The following is a 22321-nucleotide window of genomic DNA, read 5'->3' as shown; positions in this document are numbered from 1 at the left end:
TCTAGCTGTAGGGTTAGAGGCTTTCATACATTGGCGTTTCTTAATCAAATATTTCGTCTCCTGCTATAGCTTACCGGTATCCTGTCTGACGAAGTTATTACCGACTTCTATTGCACACTCCTTAATGATGCCCATAAAATTGTCGTTCATTGCTTCAACACTAAGGTCCTCTTCCTGAGTTAAAGCCGAATACCTGTTCTGTAGCTTGATCCGGAATTCCTCTATTTTCCCTCTTACCGCGAACTCATTGATCGGCTTCTTATATGCCAGTTTCTTCCGTTCCCTCCTCAAGTCTTGGCTAATTCGATATCTTACCAACCTATGGTCACTGCAGCGGATGCAGGCGCGTAGATCTGTACGACCACCAATTTGTACATCTTATGAAACTAGGAATAGGCAAGAATCAGATGTGTGCGTTAAGAGACAAAGCCGGCAATATCGTTACTAATATGGATGAGATAGTTCAAGTGGCTGAGGAGTTCTATAGAGATTTATACAGTACCAGTGGCACCCACGACGATAGTGGAAGAGAGAATAGCCTAGAGGAATTCGAAATCCCACAGGTAACGCCAGAAGGAGTAAAGAAAGCCTTAGGAGCTATGCAAAGGGGGAAGGCAGCCGGGGAGGATCAGGTAACAGCAGATTTGTTGAAGGATGGTGGTCAGATTGTTCTAGAGAAACTGGCCACCCTGTATACGCAATGCCTCATAACCTCGAGCGTACCGGAATCTTGGAAGAACGCTAACATAATCCTAATCCATAAGAAAGGGGACGCCAAAGACTTGAAAAATTATAGACCGATCAGCTTACTGTCCGTTGCCTACAAAGTATTTACTAAGGTAATCGCAAATAGAATCAGGAACACCTTAGACTTCTGTCAACCAAAGGACCAGGCAGGATTCCGTAAAGGCTACTCAACAATAGACCATATTCGCACTATCAATCAAGTGATAGAGAAATGTGCAGAATATAACCAACCCTTATATATAGCTTTCATTGATTGCGAGAAAGCGTTTGATTCAGTCGAAACCTCAGCAGTCATGGAGGCATTACGGAATCAGGGTGTAGATGAGCCATATGTAAAGATACTGGAAGATATCTATAGCGGCTCCACAGCCACCGTAGTCCTCCACAAAGAAAGCAACAAAATCCCTATAAAGAAAGGCGTCAGACAGGGAGATACGATATCTCCAATGCTATTCACAGCATGTTTACAGGAGGTATTCAGAGGCCTGGAGTGGGAAGAATTGGGGATAAAAGTTGATGGAGAATACCTTAGCAACTTGCGATTCGCTGATGATATTGCCTTGCTTAGTAACTCAGGAGACCAATTGCAATGCATGCTCACTGACCTGGAGAGGCAAAGCAGAAGGGTGGGTCTGAAAATTAATCTGCAGAAAACTAAAGTAATGTTTAACAGGCTCGGAAGAGAACAGCAGTTTACGATAGGTAGCGAAGCACTGGAAGGAGTAAGGGACTACATCTACTTAGGGCAGGTAGTGACCACGGATCCGGATCATGAGACTGAAATAACCAGAAGAATAAGGATGGGCTGGGGTGCGTTTGGGAGGCATTCTCAAATCATGAACAGCAGGTTGCCACTATCCCTCAAAAGGAAAGTGTATAACAGCTGTGTGTTACCAGTACTCACATATGGGGCAGAAACCTGGAGACTTACGAAAAGGGTTCTGCTGAAATTGAGGACGACGCAACGAGCTATGGAAAGAAGAATGATGGGTGTGACGTTAAGGGATAAGAAAAGAGCAGATTGGGTGAGGCAACAAACGCGGGTAAACGACATCTTAGTTGAAATCAAGAAAAAGAAATGGGCATGGGCCGGACATGTAATGAGGAGGGAAGATAACCGATGGTCACTAAGGGTTACGGACTGGATTCCAAGGGAAGGGATGCGTAGCAGGGGGCGGCAGAAAGTTAGGTGGGCGGATGACATTAAGACGTTTGCAGGGACAACATGGCCACAATTAGTACATGACCGGGGTAGTTGGAGAAGTATGGGAGAGGCCTTTGCCCTGCAGTGGGCGTAACTAGGCTGATGATGATGATGATGATGATGATTAGGTTACACAACAAGACCTGCGACCCTCTCGTTAATGCTATAGAGTTCCTGTATGTTACCAGCTATATCCTTATTAATCAGGAATCCGACTCCTAGTTTTCGTCTCTCCGCTAAGCACCGGTAGCTTTTCAGCGCTGTACATTCTTTTGTCCTCCTTAGCCCGCCGTGGTTGCTCAGTGGCTATGGTGTTGGGCTGCTGAGCACGAGGTCGCGGGATCGCATCCCGGCCACGGCGGCCGCATTTCGATGGGGGCGAAATGTGAAAACACTAGTGTACTTAGATTTAGGTGCACGTTAAAGAGCCCCATGTGGTCGAGACTTCCGTAGTCCTCCACTACGGCGTGCCTCATATTTAGAAAGTGGTATTGGCATGGAAAGCCCCATAATTTAATTTTTTTGTCCTCCTAGCCTCACTGAACCCTATTATATCCCATTTACTGCCCGCTATTCCTACAACAGCACTGATGGACTCACCTCACTAGATGACGTTCTAGCGTTAAACGTTGCCAGGTTCAGATTCCAATGGTGGCCTGTCCTGACCCAGAGATTCATAGCACCCTCTGCTGCGTCACAGATCTGAGCGCCGCCGTGGTCAATTGCTTCGCAGCTGCTGGGGACTGAGGGCCGGGATTTGATTGTTATATACATATATGAGGTTGTGTCCAAGTGCTGCACCAGGGTGGCCAATCCTGCTCTGGTGAGGGAGTGCGCGTTAACGGTTCTGATCACCGGGATCAGGCCGCACACCAGGCCTGTTTGCGCAATTTTATCAACACGCGCTTTTTTAATCCGGTGAAAAATTGCGCGGCACCGGGATTCGAACGACGGTCCTCTTGCACGTGAGGTGGATACTCTACCTCTACGCCACTGCTGCATAAGCACAATATAAACTGCGATAAAGGGGTTCATAGGAGGTTGCTCGGCGACCTGGCAACCTGACCACGAAACGCTTACAGCCGTGATACACGTTTGACGAGCACATCACAAGCCCTAAGATTAACGCACACGCAAGCGCACAGCAACGATGTGGTGTGGACAGCGACAATGGACTCATTGTTTTCCTTAGCATTGAATGCCTTAATGCCTTATATTGCTGGCTTCTTGCGACATAGACCGTGACCAAGCTTGAGAGGGTAGGACATAGTAAAAGAAAAGGACATAGTTCTTGCCCAATCAACCACTTTGCTCTTCTATAGGGTAGCAGATAACGAGCAACGCTGTCCTAATACCGTACCAACTCGTGTATAGCTGCAGTCCTTGCTTATATACTTTTTCGTCGACATTCTGTGCACAAACACTGTGTGGTTGCGTATACATGCAAAACTGTACATGTGTTTTCTGTTGTGCAAAGATACATACATACATACATACATACGTATGTATGTATGTATGTATGTATGTATGTATGTATGTATGTATGTATGTATGTATGTATGTATGTATGTATGTATGTATGTATAGATATGTATGTATACATCTACATACATCTACATCTACATAATCTACATACATATGTATGTATGTATGTATGTATGTATATATGTATGTATGTATGTATGTATGTATGCATGTTTCTCATGTTTCATGTTCCACTGTTTCTCATGGATCACTACAGCTAACTACGAATATATGTAGATTCGTATTTTCAAATGAGCCTCGGTGTACGGAGCGCTCCTGGTCGAGTTTATGGCTGCTACTGGACGCGGCTATCTCGATGCTTCAGGGCAGAATGGCTCTTTTAACATCGTGTAACCACGTGTGCTGTTCTTTCTTATTGAGCGGGGGGGGGGGGACGGGACGGGAGGGTTTGGCTTTTTTTTTTCTGATGCATATGCAACATCTTCCTTGTTACATAGCGCTAATGGGTTGAGGCCGTTATACAACAGGTAATACGGTAATTGGTCGCCTACGACCTTCTCTCCGGGAGAGAAGGTATAGGGAACGACAATATGGAATGAACAGCGAACGGTGATTGGTTATCAAATCGCGCTTTATCCTATACCCACGCCTCGCCATCGCTCGCGACATGTGACGTCGCTTTAGATACGCTCCTCCTGGACACGTTCGAGCGCTCAAACAGGACGCGTATATAGCGGTTCGGACTGGTTATTAATGCATGAGTTACATTAATCTTCACCGGGCTTCAACCATGGTGCGCTGCCGCTCATCGAGGATCGCGAGGGTTCGATTCAGGAAAGGCATCGCAGCCTGCGAGTGCGATTCGGTGAGTAGCATGGTATTACGCGCCTGTGTAAGTGCGTGCGCACCTCGTACGCCGGTGTTATCTATGCTCATTGTAGGCCGGTTGTGTGCCCTACGCTCGCATACCCTTTCGCACGAACGCAGACACACGTATATGCAGCGCGAGACGGAAGAGCAATAAACACGCAGAGAGGTGGGGGCGCATAGAAAAAGGAAACGCAGCAAGATAGCGTCATCGTCAGGATATGCAGGAGCATGCAGGAGTGCCGGAGCTCGTCCCGTGTTCGCGTGCGTACACTGGTGAAAGTAAATTGAACAAGTCGTCCCTGAACATGCGGTACAACGCGGTACAACGTGACGAAACGACACCGCATTCTATTCGTATAAGCTAACCTGGGTCATCCGCACAGAACAATTTTTAGAAGTGCGTATACTTAGAATTGCTAAGGCGCACGCGAGTTCTGTCTCATTAGCTGTGGGCCGTCTATATTCTTAACCCTTTCTGGAAGAATTCAGAACCCTCGTTCTCGTCCACTTTGCAGACCATGTAAGACTGAATCTGTCAAATACTCAACAGATGTCGTCCCACGTTTAGCCAGTGGAATTTATGTAGCCTTGGTACAATCAATCTGAGTAGCTAGGTTGCCAGACCTAGGGAGCTCCTGATTTTCGGGCAAACTTGGGCTTCCTCTATAGTTGCTCTTAACGCCCTTGGGTCCGGATCACGTGCAGACCGTCTTGTACTATAAGCTACAGACGACCGTGAAAACAGGCACGGTACGTGAAACGAAAATTTTTCGAGGTACACGCACCCTACGGAATCATAAATACACAGGAAAGGGGAAGAAAGAAAGAAAGAAAGAAAGAAAGAAAGAAAAGTAAAGAGGATTCCTTTTGTCTAAAAATTGAGCATGCGAGCCTGTCCGACCTCCTACTTTGCCAGATTTAATGTAGGCCCTGTAACATAAATATGTCATGCAAAGGCTCTTCAGGTTGCTTGCAAGGCAAGAACCAGGTTGAGGATGGCGTAGTGCGAATGGGCCCTTGTATAGAGGAACTAAAAGGGCATACCAAGTCAGAATAATATACCGTAGTACATCGTGCTCTCAGAACTCTCTGTACATGTTTCGGCTAAAAAAATAAAAGAAAAAGAGAACAGGTCATCGGAGACTTAAAGTGCACGGCGGCTTCGAGTTCTTGTATTTCACACCCAATTCGCGGCACCGATGGCATGATAATTTTCTCGAAAATTCCTAATAATTTAATTTATTTTTGATCGCATTTAAGCAGCAGTACTCCAAAAAAGATGTTACGGTGACTGGTCGCATATATTTAAGTGTAAGTTAAGGTAGTTTTGCTAATATACCTAATATACGTCTAACAAACTGTTAAGCTCGCCAAAGGCGCTCCCATTTTGAAGGCATGGTAGCGCCAGGACAAGACAAGGCGGAGGTCGCTGAAGTAATGTGTCCTTCTCTGCTTCCCAGCAAACTCCACTTCCCCTTCTTCAACAAATGTGCCGCGACAATATTACGTAACCTCTGTAGGACGCTAAGAGATCTGTCATCACGGCGAAATGGCTCAATGTGAGCGCCGCACCTTTATAGTGTTATGTCTTTATAGTAGACGACGCCTCCTCCTCTAGTGCTGTTTGTTATTCTAGCACCAGAATCCTGCCCCCCGACTACGTTTTAGCCTGCAGAATTGCTGTGCGCAGATATTTAAGAAAATATATTTGCTGCATTGGGAGGACATCTATGAAGCGTAGTGGCCTGAGTAAGTTTTGAAATGGCAATGTTATACACATGATCCAAAGAAGCCAAAAGCAGTGTGCGCATAAGTATATACACATTATGTTCTCAACGCTGTCATGTCATCAGTCTGCGGAAATTTACTGGTGACTGTGTATGCGTTGAGGAAAAGAAATGCCACATCTACCACTGTTTCTATAAACGCCCATTTCATCATGGAATTCGCAGTCACTAATCCAGAGAAGCCCCATATACAGACGGCTATGCGGAAGTGTAAGGCTACCTCTGCTTAGCTGCGCAGCTTTACGGAAGCGCTTATAGCACATTCCGCAAATGAAATTGAACGATTTCACTGTTGAAAAAGAAACAATGAGGCCTGCGATGATATTCCAAGAATTGGCAAGGAATCGCCGGGAATAACTCGAAACGCTTGGTAGTAAATTAGATTAGTGGGGACGGCTTGTGGCCACTCGCCATTGTATTGCGGACGGGCAGACAGTCATAAGCAGAGTGGCACAAATCAGAAAAAAAAACGAAAAAAAAAAACCTGCCGTGACCAGGATTCGAACCTGGGTTATTGCGGCCACAACGCAAGGTACTAACCACTATACGATCACGGCTGTCCTGCGGGACGGCAGGCGGGAGACTCGCTAAGCTGTCAACAGAGAACGCTTATAGGGTGCTTTTTTTTTTTCTTCTTTCTTTCATGGTATTTATTACAGTAGCATTCAACCCGACATTCACCAGTCCTGCATAGTCAGAGAATGGAGGGCACAATGAAAGTCGCACACAGAAAAGGATAGCGTTCATACTGTGAGTAGAAACGTTGGTTTCACTCAAGAAGGGTGGTAAGGATAAGCACCTCAAGAAAATAGGGTACGAGTCCGGTTGTATATCGAGTCCTTCATAAAAATGTTTTAGGTGTAGAGTCATTTGCATAAAATGTACCATTGTAGGTACCACCGTTCAGTTATGCACTTATACCAGTAAGGCAAATTTCTCATTGAGACGCAGCCAACATCACGTGGCGGTATGACCTGTTTGGATCGGACCGCTGGTACGATCTGTTGGGGAACTCGGCGCTGACGCCCGTGGTTGTACCTGGGTCGCAAGCCCCAAGGGTAGCGTTGGCCTGGCGGCCTGGGGTACAACTGGAAGCATCCGAAGGTCCCGGCAAAGCATGAGTCGACTGGTAACAACGAAACAACTTGTTTATTTTAACATCGCAAAGAGTTGGCGGTCAGGTTGACCGAAGTAGAGAGACGGGAGAGCACTTCACTCAACAGAAGAAATCGGAGCCCTCCTCTTTGGCGTCCGGGGGCAGCTGTTTTTATACTCTCGCAGTTGAGGGCAAGAAGGAACCCCTCAAAAGACGAGCACGTGAATGTACAATGGGCTAATGGTGACGCACACTGTCGTGGCGCTGCGCACGATCTCGTAGCACCCTGTCGTGGCGCTGCGCACGATCTCGTAGCACCCTGTCGTGGCGCTGCGCACGATCTCGTAGCACTCTGTCGTGGCGCTGCGCACGATCTCGTAGCACCCTGTCGTGGCGCTGCCGGTCGGACACAATGACTGTAATGAGAGGCTGGTCCCTGCTTTGGCATCGCCTGTTTCGGGCACAATGACTGGAACGAGATCCCTGCTTTGGCATCGCCTGTTTCGGGCCCAATAACTGGAATGAGATCCCTGCTTTGGCATCGCCTGTTTCGGGCACAATGACTGGAATGCGAGGAGGATCCCTAGGCGGTCGCATCGCCGCAGACGCGCCTGGAAACACCTGGCGATGAGTGTTGCGGCGACGACGATCGGGCCAAAATGTCTGCCGCCCCGCCGCAGTCGCGCCGGCAAAACCACGTGTCGCAGGCGAAACGCAACAGACCGCCCCGCCGGGGGAAGGAGATCCCGATGGACAGGGGACTGCATCCGCTGTCCGGAGGGATGTCGCTCGATGATGCTCATAACCGAAGTCGGGCGTCCCTTGACGTTTCTTGAGCGCAGCGCACAGAGAAGGCCTCGTTCTCTCGTTCAGGTTCGCACGGGACACTGCAAAGTGACTTCGGGAGAGTTCACATTTTTGTTCTCGTTCCCGGCAAGCGTTAGAACTACGCTGAAAACTCAACCGCTCAGTCAGCAAGCACGGCACAACCCTCACTAAGCCCTGCCAGGCTCTTTCCCCTTTTTATACCACTGCCTAGTTCCTTACAGTAGTCTAGCATCACTCAGAACGCGTCCACAAATTGAAAAATTGCACTAGAAAGCATATCATCACTTTGAAACACTAAACAAAAGCAATATGTTAAAAAAAATCCTGCCTCAGGAAGAAAACATCAGTAACAAACAATTTTGAGGCTGATTCCTACGTTAGGGGCTTCGACTTAAGCCATCGGCGTTACCGTTGAGACTCCCCTTTTTGTAACGCACCTCAAAGGAATATTGTTGTAAAGCGAGGCTCCAGCGCAGGAGGCGGCCATTTTTGGGAGAGATGGTCTGCAGCCATTGGAGAGGGCAGTGATCCGTCTCAATGATAAACCTCGAGCCGGCTAGATAGCATGACAATTTCTGAACGGCCCACACGAGACACGCACACTCTTTCTCGGTGGCGCTATACGCCTGCTCACGACTGGTCAGCTTACGACTAGCATACAGGACGGGGTGTTCTACTTCTCCATTTTCCCGTTGGCACAGTACAACGCCCATGCCTCGCTCACTAGCATCGCACTGAACAATGAACCCTTTTGTATAGTCTGGCGATCGTAGCACAGGCTGGCTTGTTAGGGCACTCTTTAGGGCGCTAAAAGCTCTTTCCTTTGTCTCGTCCCAGACGACTGTTTGAGGCTCTGTTTTTCTTAGAGCATCCGTCAGGGGAGCCGCGATATCAGAGTACCTAGGGATGTACCTCTGATAGTAGCCGGCGACACCCAAGAACGACCGAATATCGGTCTTGGTGCGCGGTTGCGGAAAGTCTCGCACAGCGGCCACTTTTATTTCAGAGGGGCGGCGACGACCCTGACCAATCACGTGACCGAGGTAGACAACCTCGGCCTGTGCTAACTGGCACTTAGGAGCCTTTACTGTCAAGCCTGCTTCGCGCAGGCGGGTTAGCACTGCCCGCAAGTGTGTCATATGCTCAGACCAGGATGCGGAGAATATCGCTACGTCGTCTAGATACGGTAAAGCGAATTCTTGCTGTCCCCGCAACACTTTATCCATGAGACTTGAAAAACAGTATGGCGCGTTCTTCAAACCAAAACTCAACACTTTAGGACGGAATGTTCCCATTGGTGAAATGAACGCCGCATACCTACTAGCCTCTTCTGTAAGTGGAACCTGCCAATAACCCCTGACAAGATCTAGGGTGGAAATAAACTGAGCGCTACTAACTTTCTCAAGGCGCTCCTCGATGTTAGGGATCGGATAAATTTGATCCTTAGTGATGGAATTAAGCCTGCGGTAGTCGACGCAAGGACGAGGTTCCTTGCCCGGTACCTCAACTAAAATCAAAGGGGAGGTATAATCACTCTCACCTGCCTCAATAACACCGAGCTGTAGCATTTTCTTTACCTCAGCCTCCATAATATCGCTCTGGCGGGGTGACACCCGATACGCCTTGGATCGTACTGGCTCTGGGGAGGTAAGTTCTATATCATGAGTAAGTACCGAAGTCCTACCAGGCCTCTCAGAGAACAGACCTTGAAACTCTTGTAATAGCTGGTGTAGTTCGGTTTTCTGCTCAGGCGACAGCGGCGCTTTACTGATAAGGTCACTAATGACTTGACCGGTGTCTTCCCTGTTCGTCACTGAGCCTAGTCCCGGAAGCTCGACCGGAAGCTCTTCAGGAACGTTTATCATCATGCACACCACTGCTTCCCGTTGTCTATAAGGTTTGAGCAGATTACAGTGGTAAACTTGCTGTGCTTTCCGCTTTCCTGGCAGACTTACCACGTAGTTAACGTCCGACAGTTTCTGAACAATTCGTGCTGGGCCCTCCCACTGCACGTCTAGTTTGTTGTTTAGCGATGTGCGCAATATCATGACCTCATCGCCAACCTCAAAACGACGGGCCCTGGCTGTCCGATCATAATAAACCTTGGCCCTCTGCTGGGCCTTTGCCATTGCTTCACCTGACAACTCCTGTGCCCTTCTTAAGCGTTCGAGGAGCTTAAGTACGTACTCCACCACGACTGGGTCGTCGCCCCTACCTTCCCACGATTCTCGAAGCATGCGAAGCGGAGATCGAAGCGAGCGACCGTACACCAGTTCAGCTGGCGAAAACCCCGTAGCCGCATGCGGCGCGGTCCTTAAAGCAAACATCACCCCAGGCAGACACAGCTCCCAGTCAGTTCGATGTTCAAAACACAACGCTCTCAACACGCGCTTCATGACGGAGTGGAGCTTCTCAACGGAATTCGACTGTGGGTGGTACACTGAGCTGTGTAACAGCTTTACCCCACACCTTTCGAGAAAAGTTGTCGTCAAAGCGCTAGTAAACACTGTGCCCTGATCTGATTGAATTTCTGCAGGAAAACCAACTCGCGCAAATATGGACAGTAGTGCATTAACTATCTCAACTGAGCTGAGTTCTTTAAGCGGCACTGCTTCAGGGAACTTTGTCGCTGGGCAGATCACAGTCAAAATGTGTCTGTACCCCGTGGCTGTTACCGGCAGAGGTCCCACTGTATCAATAACGAGCCGTCTAAAAGGCTCCGTAATGATAGGTACCAATTTCAACGGCGCCCTCGATTTGTCCCCTGGTTTGCCCACCCGCTGACAAGTGTCACATGTCCTCACGAAATGGTCTGCGTCCCGAAAACACCCTGGCCAATAGTACTCTTGCAAGAGACGGTCCTTAGTTTTCTTAACTCCTAGGTGTCCGGACCACGAACCCCCATGTGACAAGCGCAACAGATCCTGACGATAGCATTGAGGCACGACCAGCTGATCGAACTCCACTCCTCGGCGGTCTAGATACTTCCGGTACAGGACTCCACCTCTTTCCACAAAACGCGCAGTTTTCCTGGCGATACCTTCTTTGACATTGCAGCGCACGTTTTCCAGGCTGCCATCCTTTTTTTGCTCGGCTATCAAAGCCGTCCGGCTGACTTTTAGCAACCTATCAAGTCCGTCTGACGTAGGCGCGATGAGCAAATCAGTAGATAGCTCTTCTAACTTTCCCGCGTCGGGCGTTTCCTCTCCAGTATCTGGCGCCTTTAACGTTACAGACTCTAGTTTATTCAGTTCGGGCGTGCTCGGCATATCAGCTTGCTGCGCCTCTGACCCTTTTTCGTTGTTTGATAACGTCGGCCCCGCAACTACCGCCTTTGCAGCGAGCTCCCGAACCTTCGATCTGGTTAAGGCCTGAACACTAGCTTCACCAAACAAAAGCCCCTTCTCGCGCAGGAGGTGATCGGACCTGTTTGAAAATAGGTACGGGTACTGGGGTGGCAGCATAGATGACACTGCCGCCTCCGTCTCAAGCGCTCCGAAAGGTCCTTCAATAAGCACTTTTGCTACCGGCAGACACACGCTATGAGCTTCCACGGCTTGCTTGATCCATGCGCACTCGCCCGTGAACATATGGGGTTCTACGTAAGATGGGTGAACTACATCCATCGTAGCTGCGGAATCGCGAAGCACTCGGCACTCTTTCCCGTTCACGAGGAGGTCTCGCATGTAAGGCTCGAGAAGCTTCATGTTCTCGTCCGTGCTGCCTATTGAAAAAAACACAACTTTTGGTGTTGTTTCCGGACACTGCGCCGAAAAGTGACCCGGCTTCTGGCACGTATAACAAACGCCCGCTCGCCTCATCTCGAACCGCTTTCTGCGTTCGGCTTCGGCTGCCGTCTCTTTACGTTTGGTCGGATTGCTTTCACTCGCATCCTCACTACGCGTGTCCCCCTTAAATCTCATGGGCGTGAACTTCGGCCTCTCAAACTTCGAGCCAAATTCACCCTTTTGACCGTCCTTAGCTCCGCGAGCTCGACGCGTCACAAACTCCTCGGCTAGCTCAGCGGCTTTAGCCACCGTACTCACGTCTGGCCTATCCAAGACCCAGTATCGCACGTTCTCCGGTAACCGACTATAAAACTGTTCTAGCCCGAAGCACTGCAGAACTTTATCGTGGTCACCAAACGCTTTCTCTTCTTTGAGCCACTCCTGCATGTTCGACATAAGCCTATACGCAAACTCTGTATATGACTCACTTTTGCCTTTCTCATTTTCCCGAAACTTCCGACGGAACGCCTCCGCAGACAGCCGGTACTTTTTTAGCAGACTCGATTTTACTTTGTCGAAATCCTCTGCTTCCTCTCTATCCAAGCGAGCGACTACGTCGGCCGCCTCGCCGGGTAACAAAGTGAGCAAGCGCTGTGGCCACGTTTCCCGAGAGAACCCCTGCTTCTCGCACGTTCGCTCAAAGTTAACCAGGAACAAACCAATGTCCTCTCCAAGCTTAAACGGCCGCATCAGGTCAGTCATTTTGAACAATACGCGTTCTCCTGCACCGTGTGCCTGACTTCCATTACGAGCGCGTTCCATTTCTACCTCAAGACGCTTCATTTCCAAAGCGTGTTGACGGTCACGCTCTTCTTTTTTCTCTTGTTGCTCTCGCTCTTTCTGTTCTTTACGTTCGCGCTCTTCTTTTTCTTTTTGCTCTTTAAGTTCGCGCTCCTGTCTTTTTGCAGTCTCTCTCTCTTCAATGGTCTCAAGGCATTCCGACAGCTCGTCATCCTCAGCCTCTAACTCAAGAATAGCCTTTATCAGTTCTGGTTTTCTTAGTTTGTCTGAGACATCCAGACCCAACTCTCTTGCAAGCTCCAACAATTTCGGTTTGCGCAACGACTTCAAATCCATGGCTGCTCTGAATGCTGCTTTCTCTACTGCTTACTATTGTCTTGCCGCAAACTAACCCGGCAGCAACGACAACCACAATTACCAGCTCTGTTTCTGACACTAACAAAAAGCCTGGCAAAGCTCAGAAGAAGAAAGTCCCGCACTCACCAAACCTCGCAGGCAGGAATTCCGCGCAGTCGTTCCGCTGCAGGCAACCAGTCGTCACACAGGGCTCGTTGCACTGCTCCCGGATCGTCGTTGAGCTGCTCAGCATACAGTCAACTGCATCTCTTTGCTGCTGGCCTCCGTTGTCGCGATCTCGCCGCTGGCAGACAGTTGTTTGAAGTCGTAGGCGATCCCACCGCTGCCACCAGATGTTTGGATCGGACCGCTGGTACGATCTGTTGGGGAACTCGGCGCTGACGCCCGTGGTTGTACCTGGGTCGCAAGCCCCAAGGGTAGCGTTGGCCTGGCGGCCTGGGGTACAACTGGAAGCATCCGAAGGTCCCGGCAAAGCATGAGTCGACTGGTAACAACGAAACAACTTGTTTATTTTAACATCGCAAAGAGTTGGCGGTCAGGTTGACCGAAGTAGAGAGACGGGAGAGCACTTCACTCAACAGAAGAAATCGGAGCCCTCCTCTTTGGCGTCCGGGGGCAGCTGTTTTTATACTCTCGCAGTTGAGGGCAAGAAGGAACCCCTCAAAAGACGAGCACGTGAATGTACAATGGGCTAATGGTGACGCACACTGTCGTGGCGCTGCGCACGATCTCGTAGCACCCTGTCGTGGCGCTGCGCACGATCTCGTAGCACCCTGTCGTGGCGCTGCGCACGATCTCGTAGCACTCTGTCGTGGCGCTGCGCACGATCTCGTAGCACCCTGTCGTGGCGCTGCCGGTCGGACACAATGACTGTAATGAGAGGCTGGTCCCTGCTTTGGCATCGCCTGTTTCGGGCACAATGACTGGAACGAGATCCCTGCTTTGGCATCGCCTGTTTCGGGCCCAATAACTGGAATGAGATCCCTGCTTTGGCATCGCCTGTTTCGGGCACAATGACTGGAATGCGAGGAGGATCCCTAGGCGGTCGCATCGCCGCAGACGCGCCTGGAAACACCTGGCGATGAGTGTTGCGGCGACGACGATCGGGCCAAAATGTCTGCCGCCCCGCCGCAGTCGCGCCGGCAAAACCACGTGTCGCAGGCGAAACGCAACAGACCGATGCCGTAGGGGATCTCCACGGAACGTGGTGCTCGTCAACATGCACTTAATCGAGTATACGCGCGTACGCTGGAGTTATCGCGGCATCGAATTGAAATAAGACGAATAACGCGATACTGGCGACAAGACAAAAATGTAAAAGGAAAAATTAAGCGACCGCAATGAGTTGCGAGTCAGCGGCTTCGAACCTATAGTCGTCGTCAGGAAAGTACATGGTCAGTGCAGAGTATTCAGCGTGGGCGGAAAAAAAAAACTAAAAAAAAAATTCTGCCGTGACCAGGATTCGAACCTGGGTTATTGCGGCCACAACGCAAGGTACTAACCACTATACGATCACGGCTGTCCTGCGGGACGGAGACGGAGCGTTTTGTGAGCGACTTCATGGGAATGTTGAACGCATTTTTATGGGGTTGTTTTTTTTTTTCTCGGTCGGGTTTCTCACTCTTTCCCTCACATCTCTGCGTTGTTGCTTTGCTCTTTCCCTCCCCCGAGGGGTGTCCATTTTATCGCGCCGAGAAGGGCGTTCCCCGCCGCAGCGCGCTCGCCCTCCTCTCATTTCTCGTATCCAGCACAAACTGGGTCACGCCGGCTTCCGCGAGCATCGATTCCTCGGGGCTCGACACGCTTTACATCGTTGAGTGAAATCCATAAGGTCGTTCTTCTTCCTTTTCTTTTTTTTTTTTTCGTTCCTTTTCCTTTTTTCTTCTCTTCTTTCTCTTTTTGTTTGTCACCTCTCTGCAGCCGATGGTCACGGGAAACATACTACAAAGGCTTGCTTTCATTGCATAGTTTAATAGATAAAAGTCGGAGGAGGGGGGAGAAATGCAGCCGAGAGCGACAGAAGATTAGATGGATTGATTAGACCACGAAATTGTCAGACATAGAATCGATTCAGCTAGGGTGACGAGACTAATTAAGCTTACGCAACACAGGGGCAGCCAGTGTGATCGCTTGGAGAAGCCTTGATCTTGTTTGCTTGTTTGGTTGTCTTTCTTGCTTCGAAACATTGCTTTAAGGATGCGCATAAAAGTGAACCTGGAGGCTGCACTTCCCGTTCCAGTTAAAGCGCCAGATTTCATCATCATCATCGTCGTCGTCGTCGTCGTCGTCATCATCATCATCATCATCATCATCATCATCATCATCATCATCATCTTTTATGTCCACTTCAATAAACCCTGTCCTCGCCAACCGATTAAATGACGCTTAAATCCGTAGCGTCCCAGATATTTCTCCGATTTTCGTGGATACGGGTCCTTTTTTATGAATGTGAATCCTAAAACAGTCGCCTTTTTTTTCCTGTGTCGTGTGTTTCATGCATTTCCGGTCAACAGTTGACCAGGTACTGCCAGTCTCTGACGTCACGGGAGATGATGCAGGAGCTTCAACGTGGTGTGGGCCGCCTATGTAATTCGCTCCTCTATTGTTTTTCTGGATTGCGCAAACCTCTTTCGCCGGTTAAAAACACCAAATCCACAATGCCTCTGTAACGTCCATGGCAACGTACTATATTTTAACTTGATATCTTCATTTATGAGTATTTTTGACGTTACGCACGCCGCGAGTGCATGGCTCCATGGCTTATATATGGTGTTCTGCGTGGCTATATATGGTGAGCACGCGAGGTCACTGGTTCGACTGCCGGCTGCAGCGACCTCGTTCCGATGGTGACGGAATGCGACAGCGCTGGCCGTCGTGCCTTCGTGTACACGTTAAAGAACCCCAGGTGGTCAAAATCAATCTGGAAAGCCCAAATGCCGGGGTTGTCCCTCTTAACCGACTGTGTAGTTTGGGGGGCGTTAAACCCTACAGTTCAATTTTAACCTTACGCATCTGTGTGGGTGGTTGGCATAAACCACGTATAGTTATGTATAGTTTATAAGCCAACTGCAATTATTTTTTTTTCTTTGGTCATTCGACAACTGAATTTAGCGAGACAGGCGGCGGCTGATTCGCGTATCACGCGCAAAAAAAAAAAAAAAAAGCAGAACGTTCAGCAGCCTTAACATGTCGGCGTGATATCGATATTGTTCATAAAGTTGTCCTTGTGGTCTCGACACATCAAGTTTCCCGACCCGACTACAGGTAGGTCTTCATTCTTCTCGTTCTTCATTCTATAACTGCTATGTTATGGTACGTATAGCTAGCTCTTCTTTCGCCCTAACGAAACACCATTGCTAGATAATATCTGTGTCAATCTCTCTCTCTCTCTCTCTCTCTCTCTCTCTCTTTTGTTGTCTTTTGCTGTCTCCGGAAAATATGTCGGCAGAATTAAACGAGCAGCGCGGAACTTTTTCTCTCCTTTGTCCTGTTTTGGGGCTGTTTACCGGTCGGCGGTGACAATCTCATAAGGCAGGCGTCACTTTTCGTTTCCCACGCTGCGCCGAGTTCCATCTCTCCGCGTCGATCCATCGCAACCGCCGCCGAGTCAACGAGTTTCAGGATTCCTGCGTATCTATACTGCGGACGCTGTGCCGCGTGCATCAGTGAATCACAAACCGGCGGCTATCTGTTTTGGCCGAAATGGGATTCCACAAACGATTACGCGAGGTGCGAAGGAGAAAGACACGCTCGAAGAGAGGAATATATGTCGGCAACGGCTGCGCACTCAAGAATGCGCGCGGGCAAGTTTGCCCGGACGTTTAATTAAGTGCCTGCAGCCCGAGAGAACCGTTCTGCGAGCGGAATGCGTGGCGCGTCCCATTGTGACCCGCAGCGGCGGCACCTCGGGTGTGAATAATAGAACGCGCTCGCTTGCGCTTCGCTCATCGCCGACGCGCCAACGAGCCGGCGGCGGCGCCGAGTTGATGGGCTGCGGAGTGGCGGGGAAGTGCGGGGCTGTACGCGTCGGGCCATCTGCGCCGCTTGTATGCGGTAAACAAGATGCTGTGCGGCATATAGTTAACGACGCGACAGGGGTCTGCGTCCAATGTACTGGGCGATACCGTGATTCTGCTGCAAAGTTGTACGGGCGGTTTAAAGCAACCATTGAAGAATGACTATAGCGGAGGGCGCTACGCGACAGGCTGTCGAACCGGAACCGAACCGAAAACCGAGGGGGAAGAAAAACGTTATTTTTGCTCGTACCGTAACTGAAGCAGCATGTTACGATTTTTCTCACTCAGGAGGAAAAACTGAAAGGAAAAAAAAAACATAGCGGTTTCCGGTTAAGGCTGACCATCTTTCCTGGAGCTTTTCGTCCACGCATTGTCTGCACTATAGTGGTTCAACTATGCTACCTCATTTGTAAACATCCACTGTCTTCCCGTGATTTTAAACGTAGCAGCACCGTTGGAACGGTTTTTAGCGTATTTTCAGCGGTTTTTGGCGTTCGCTTTGTGGACATAACCAGTCGCTTGTGTATGTATAAGCACAGACGTTTCAGTGTTTCGTGTGCACTGCCGTTGGTATTTGTTTATTGAACAGGTCTACGTACAGTGTTTGCCTCTGCCGACAGACTACACGCCGTGGCTGTACGTGAACTGAGCTTGAAAAGGACAACGAAAAGAACGCCGAACGGTTCGTGCGTATTGGAAACTGCTTGGCGACGCAGGCCCGCTCGCGCAGGCAGGGAGAACTCGCGACCGAAATTATGGAGGACGCCGCTATAGTGTTCCTAGCGGATGACGTCATGTGCATACCCCCTATACGGAGGCGCGCTGGAAACGTGTAGTTGCAGAACAATGAATAAATTGATACTATGCGATGTGATCCTGATGATCACGGCTTCAATATTTTGTTTCGTGCAAGGTCAAGATGTGGAGGCCAGTGGGTTAAGAGACAGACAGAGAAAACGTGTTTTCCCCACCACCACTGTCATCATCATTATCATCATCATTCATGTGAACTGCAGCACGAAAGCCTCTCCCAGCGATCTCTCATTTCCCGCGTCCTTGGTCAATCGAGTTCGGGCTGCCCGCAGACATCCTATATAATCTCATGATTTGTGCTGTGTGAATGACGGCAGCCCTACGTTTTTACGAGGCACGACCTATAGCAGCTGCTGGGACTTAACTTTGGTGTCACGGCGCTTTGCCTCCAGCGTCCACTGGTCTACGGACATTGAAACACATGGAAGCGACCATATTCCAACATACATAAAGATTAGAGGAGTTGAGCAACGCTCCTCTACTGTCTTACGTACAGTTGATTGGACAAAGTTTAAGAAGGATATGGATGACGCATGTCGGGAAGGCCTACCACACACTATCGAAGATGCAATCGCAGAGGCATTGAAAACATCCATCTGCTAGTTTACAAGGTCAGCAAGGCGAACAGACTTGGATATGGAGTTGGAGAGGCTGCGTGCGGCACGCCGACGGGCGGAGAGGAGGTATCGGCGTACGAACTGCGTCTTGGATCTGAGGGCATCACGACGCATACAAAAGAGAGTCCAGCGTCGCATGGATAAATTGGAAGACAAGCGATGGAAAACTTTCTGTCCGTCGCTTGATCCCCGAAAATCGCTCTCGCACATATGGAGAACGGTTAGGGGTCTTCGCTCATCTCCGTATCAAAGGAAGCCCTTTGCTGCTCTGGCCCTCTACCAACTCCGCTCGGAACTTCAAGTGGCTGAAGAGTTCTGTGCACGGGTTGCTGGGTCCATGGCCATCATTACTGACGCAGCATTGAATGACATCTCTGAGGCACGTGTACCAGAAAAGAACGTGCTCTTTTCACTCGAAGAGCTCGACGCTGCGTTGGCGACCTGCAGGCGTTCTTCGTCACCAGGACCTGATGGCATCACGTATGCTGCCCTATGCCACCTTGGACCTGACGCACGTGATGAGCTGCTCAGCTGCTACAATGAGTCTTGGCAGAACGGCGCCGTTCCTAGACAATGAAAAACGAGCCGCTTGATCCCCATTCTGAAACCTGGAAAGTCTCCGCTTGAGCTCTCATCATATCGTCCAATTGCGCTTTCGAGCTGCGTCGGTAAAGTGATGGAAAGAATGATTCTTGCTCGCTTGGAATGGTACCTACAGCGATTCAACATCTATCCAGACGCCATGACGGGCTTTCGTCGAGGTCGCTCGTCCATTGACAACGTCATTGACATTGTAACCTGGGTCCAACATCAAAAGAGCCTCAAGCGCCTATCAGTGGCACTTTTTCTAGATATACGCTACGGCTACAACTGCGATCTAGCCTTTCCCGCGGCGAAGCAACCTTGCTGTACCGCTTCTGGCAGGGAGCAGCGTTCACGAACTCATACTCCTATCGTTTGGGAATGGCCGAGAGCCCGATCTGCGATTCCTGTGGCTACGAGGAGACCATCGAGCACCTATTGTGTACCTGCCCCCGCTACGATGTACAACGCCTCTCTCTGCGGGAAACTTTACACCGACTGGACTTAAGACCGTTCACCGAGTCAAAGATAGTCGGACAGTGGCCACACCCGTCACTGGCACGAAAAACGAGTGGTGCATTAGTGCAATACTTGAACTGCACCGGCTTAAGAGACCGTTTATAGTGTCCCTGTACATAGTGTCCCGCCCACACGCACTCAGTGCTGACTTTCTCCCATTTTCCTCTTTCTATTCCCCTTTCCCCACCCCCAGTGTAGGGTAGCAAACCGGATGCTCTTCTGGTTGACCTCCCTGTCTTTCCTGTCCTTGCTCTCTCTCTCTCTCTCTCATCAAAAATATAATACTCTGCTATCTACGACGGCGTTCCCGCTCCCTAGTCTGACGTAATAGTTCTGCGGAAACCCGCAAGGTGCAGAGAAGTAATTAATTAAGGGAAAATGTAGCAATTGTAGCAGTTGCTACGAATGGGTGGATGTCTCATTTTCCCTTAATTACTCTTTTCCCTGGGCACCCATTTTGTAACTATAGTGCAGATCAACGGTGATTTGCTCTATACATTGCAAAACGTGCCCCAACTCCGCTTTTTCCTCTTAACCTCCACGATGACATCATGTCACACCCGTTCGCTCTCTAAATTCACACTGCCATCTTCCTGTCTCTTGGTGTTACACCACTCATTTTCCGTTCCCGATCGCTCTTTACGCGCGGTCCTTCTTTTTTTTTTCATTTTCCAAGTTACAGCCCCGTATAATCTACTAGTAAGGAATTCGCTGGTTGTACTTTTCACGAATAACGGTCAGCTGCCGTTCACGTCTTCACAATGTCTACCGTATGCGCTCTAGCACGTTTTATTATTTCATCAGTGCTCTCAAAGAAGATGGTGTAGCGCACGTTAGACAAAGGATATCGTCCTGTTTCAAGTGTACCAGACACGTTTGTCGATGTTTTGATGGGTGTGTCTGTCAAAAGGCGGCCTATTTATGCCAATGGGTGGATTTATGCCAATGGCTGGCACGCACGCGCACACACACGAGCCGCACATGCGGCTGCGTGTGTGTGTGTGTGTGTGTGTGTGTGTGTGTGTGTATGTGTGTGTGTGTGTGTGTGTGTGTGTGTGTGTGTGTGTGTGTGTGTGTGTGTGTGTGTGTCAGACTATTCACGAAGTGCGATAATGCTGCGATCTCAAAGTGTGTGACCGAGATAAACTGATCAAACCCACTTCTTTGTGTAAGAATGCATTCTTTTGCTGCGCCCTTTGGTCTCGCATCTCTCGAGCATTGAACTACTACTTCCTCGACTGTTCATCTTTGTGTACCGAGTGGAAGGGAGTATAGAGGGTATGGCCTCTCCTTTTATCTACACCGATTTCGCATGCCTGTCGGTGGGCGTCGGTCATTGCTCCTTGTTCATGATGACAAGACATGGCAATGCGTTCAAGCTGTCGTAAAAGAGGTCGTGAAAGAGACTATAAATACACGCTGGCACCAACTTTTTCTAGCCGTTATTACAAGGATCCTGTATCAGTTTTTACAGTGAGTGCCCTTTAATTCCGCGCTCCGCGTCAGAGCCGCTCAGCATTGTCCCTCTTACGTCCGCAAAGCAATCACGACGATAAATGAAATGTGTGTATACGAGTTCAAAGATGAGAAGACGCACCGCCATGGGCAGCTGGGCCTAATTCTTCCTTTAACGCTTAACCTTTCGCGAGTGAAGAGAGACTCTTGGCCATTTTCATGTGTGTGCGTGTGCGCGCCTTACTTTTGTTTTCATCTCACTCCCTTTTTTTTATCCCTCACCACCTCACCTTGAGCAGCATGACAGGCCTATCGTTAGGCTAACCTCTCCAGATATTATTATACTCTCTCTCTCCATCTACTACACTTCAGCGTGTTCTTTTGGTTTCGCGCCAGCATTGCACTCGCTTTGATAGTGTTGCACGCTCTCTGCCTTTGCTGTTTATACTCCTCTTTTCTCCCTCGTCCGATGCGGGATAGCAAAGCGGATATCGTCACTCTCAAACCTTGGCGGCGGATGTGGAACATACTTTCTGCCGCAGGCGTCACGAATAAGTGATCTTTTGGGGTGACGGCAATTGGTCAATAAACCCACACATGCTACCTGGCGTCACAAATACTCGTGACGCCTGCGGCAGAAAGGACGTTCCGCATCCGCCGCCAAGGTTTGTGAGTGGTGGTGCTGGCTAACACTACCAGGATTAGTTCCAGTAGTGAAAGCATATATACCCCAGAAAGTGGATGGGAAAAGGGCACCGCGGTAGCTCAGTTGGTAAGAGCATCGAGCGTGTAATGCGAAGACGTGGCATCGTTCCCCAACTGTGGCCAGTTGTTTTTTCATCCATTTTCGTTTCTATTAATTTATCATTTCTTTAATTAAGTTAGTACAAGTAATTTCCCCTATGTTGTGCTTGGTGACGTGAGTAGTAAATATAGGGCCCCTCGGTTCCTTTTCTTCTCGTTCACTACTAGGTGGTACGTTACTCTGAGTGACAGAGCGATAACAGCGCAGTCAGATAGCTTGAGGCGCGATTATTTGTCACAGACTGCTTTCTCATATTACACAGCGTCTTGTGAGTTTTCTTGACAAAGTGCCAGTGGCTCGATATACCTGACGAGCACGGTAGGAATCGCGTACAAAGAAAGATTAATCGAACAAAAGTTGACAGAATCATGCACTGTTCTTCTGGTGCCTAATTATTGTATGAGCCAATAAAGCGTATCCCGTGCAATATTACTAAGCATCGACACTTACGCAAACGTGTGGTATCGCTTCTCCTTCTAATGTCCCAAGATGTATGTGCTCTGTTCAAGATGTGAACACACAGACTTACAAGGTAGCTAAATCGACTGCATAGTTGCTGAGGCTGGAAGAAACCAAACAGTAGTTGGCGAATGTGAAACCTTCGTAGTGCT

General features: G+C 49.3%; 1 protein-coding gene and 2 non-coding genes across 4 annotated transcripts in view; 1 reads left to right on the top strand and 2 right to left on the bottom strand.

Annotated features, from left to right (window-relative positions):
* Sarm (sterile alpha and armadillo motif) overlaps nt 1-22321 on the top strand; it is a 211847-nt gene that overhangs the window by 39606 nt on the left and 149920 nt on the right. The gene's annotated exons all lie outside the window — the stretch shown is intronic.
* Nucleotides 6579-6650, bottom strand: TRNAH-GUG (transfer RNA histidin (anticodon GUG)). Its single transcript has one exon. It is a non-coding gene; the product is annotated as a tRNA-His (tRNA).
* TRNAH-GUG (transfer RNA histidin (anticodon GUG)) lies at nt 14351-14422 on the bottom strand. The gene has a single exon. It is a non-coding gene; the product is annotated as a tRNA-His (tRNA).

Source organism: Dermacentor variabilis, chromosome 3 (assembly GCF_050947875.1).
Source record: "Dermacentor variabilis isolate Ectoservices chromosome 3, ASM5094787v1, whole genome shotgun sequence".
Classification (NCBI taxonomy): domain Eukaryota; kingdom Metazoa; phylum Arthropoda; class Arachnida; order Ixodida; family Ixodidae; genus Dermacentor; species Dermacentor variabilis.
The sequence above is the reverse complement of the archived record's forward strand: the minus strand, read 5'-3'. Positions and strand labels throughout refer to the sequence as shown.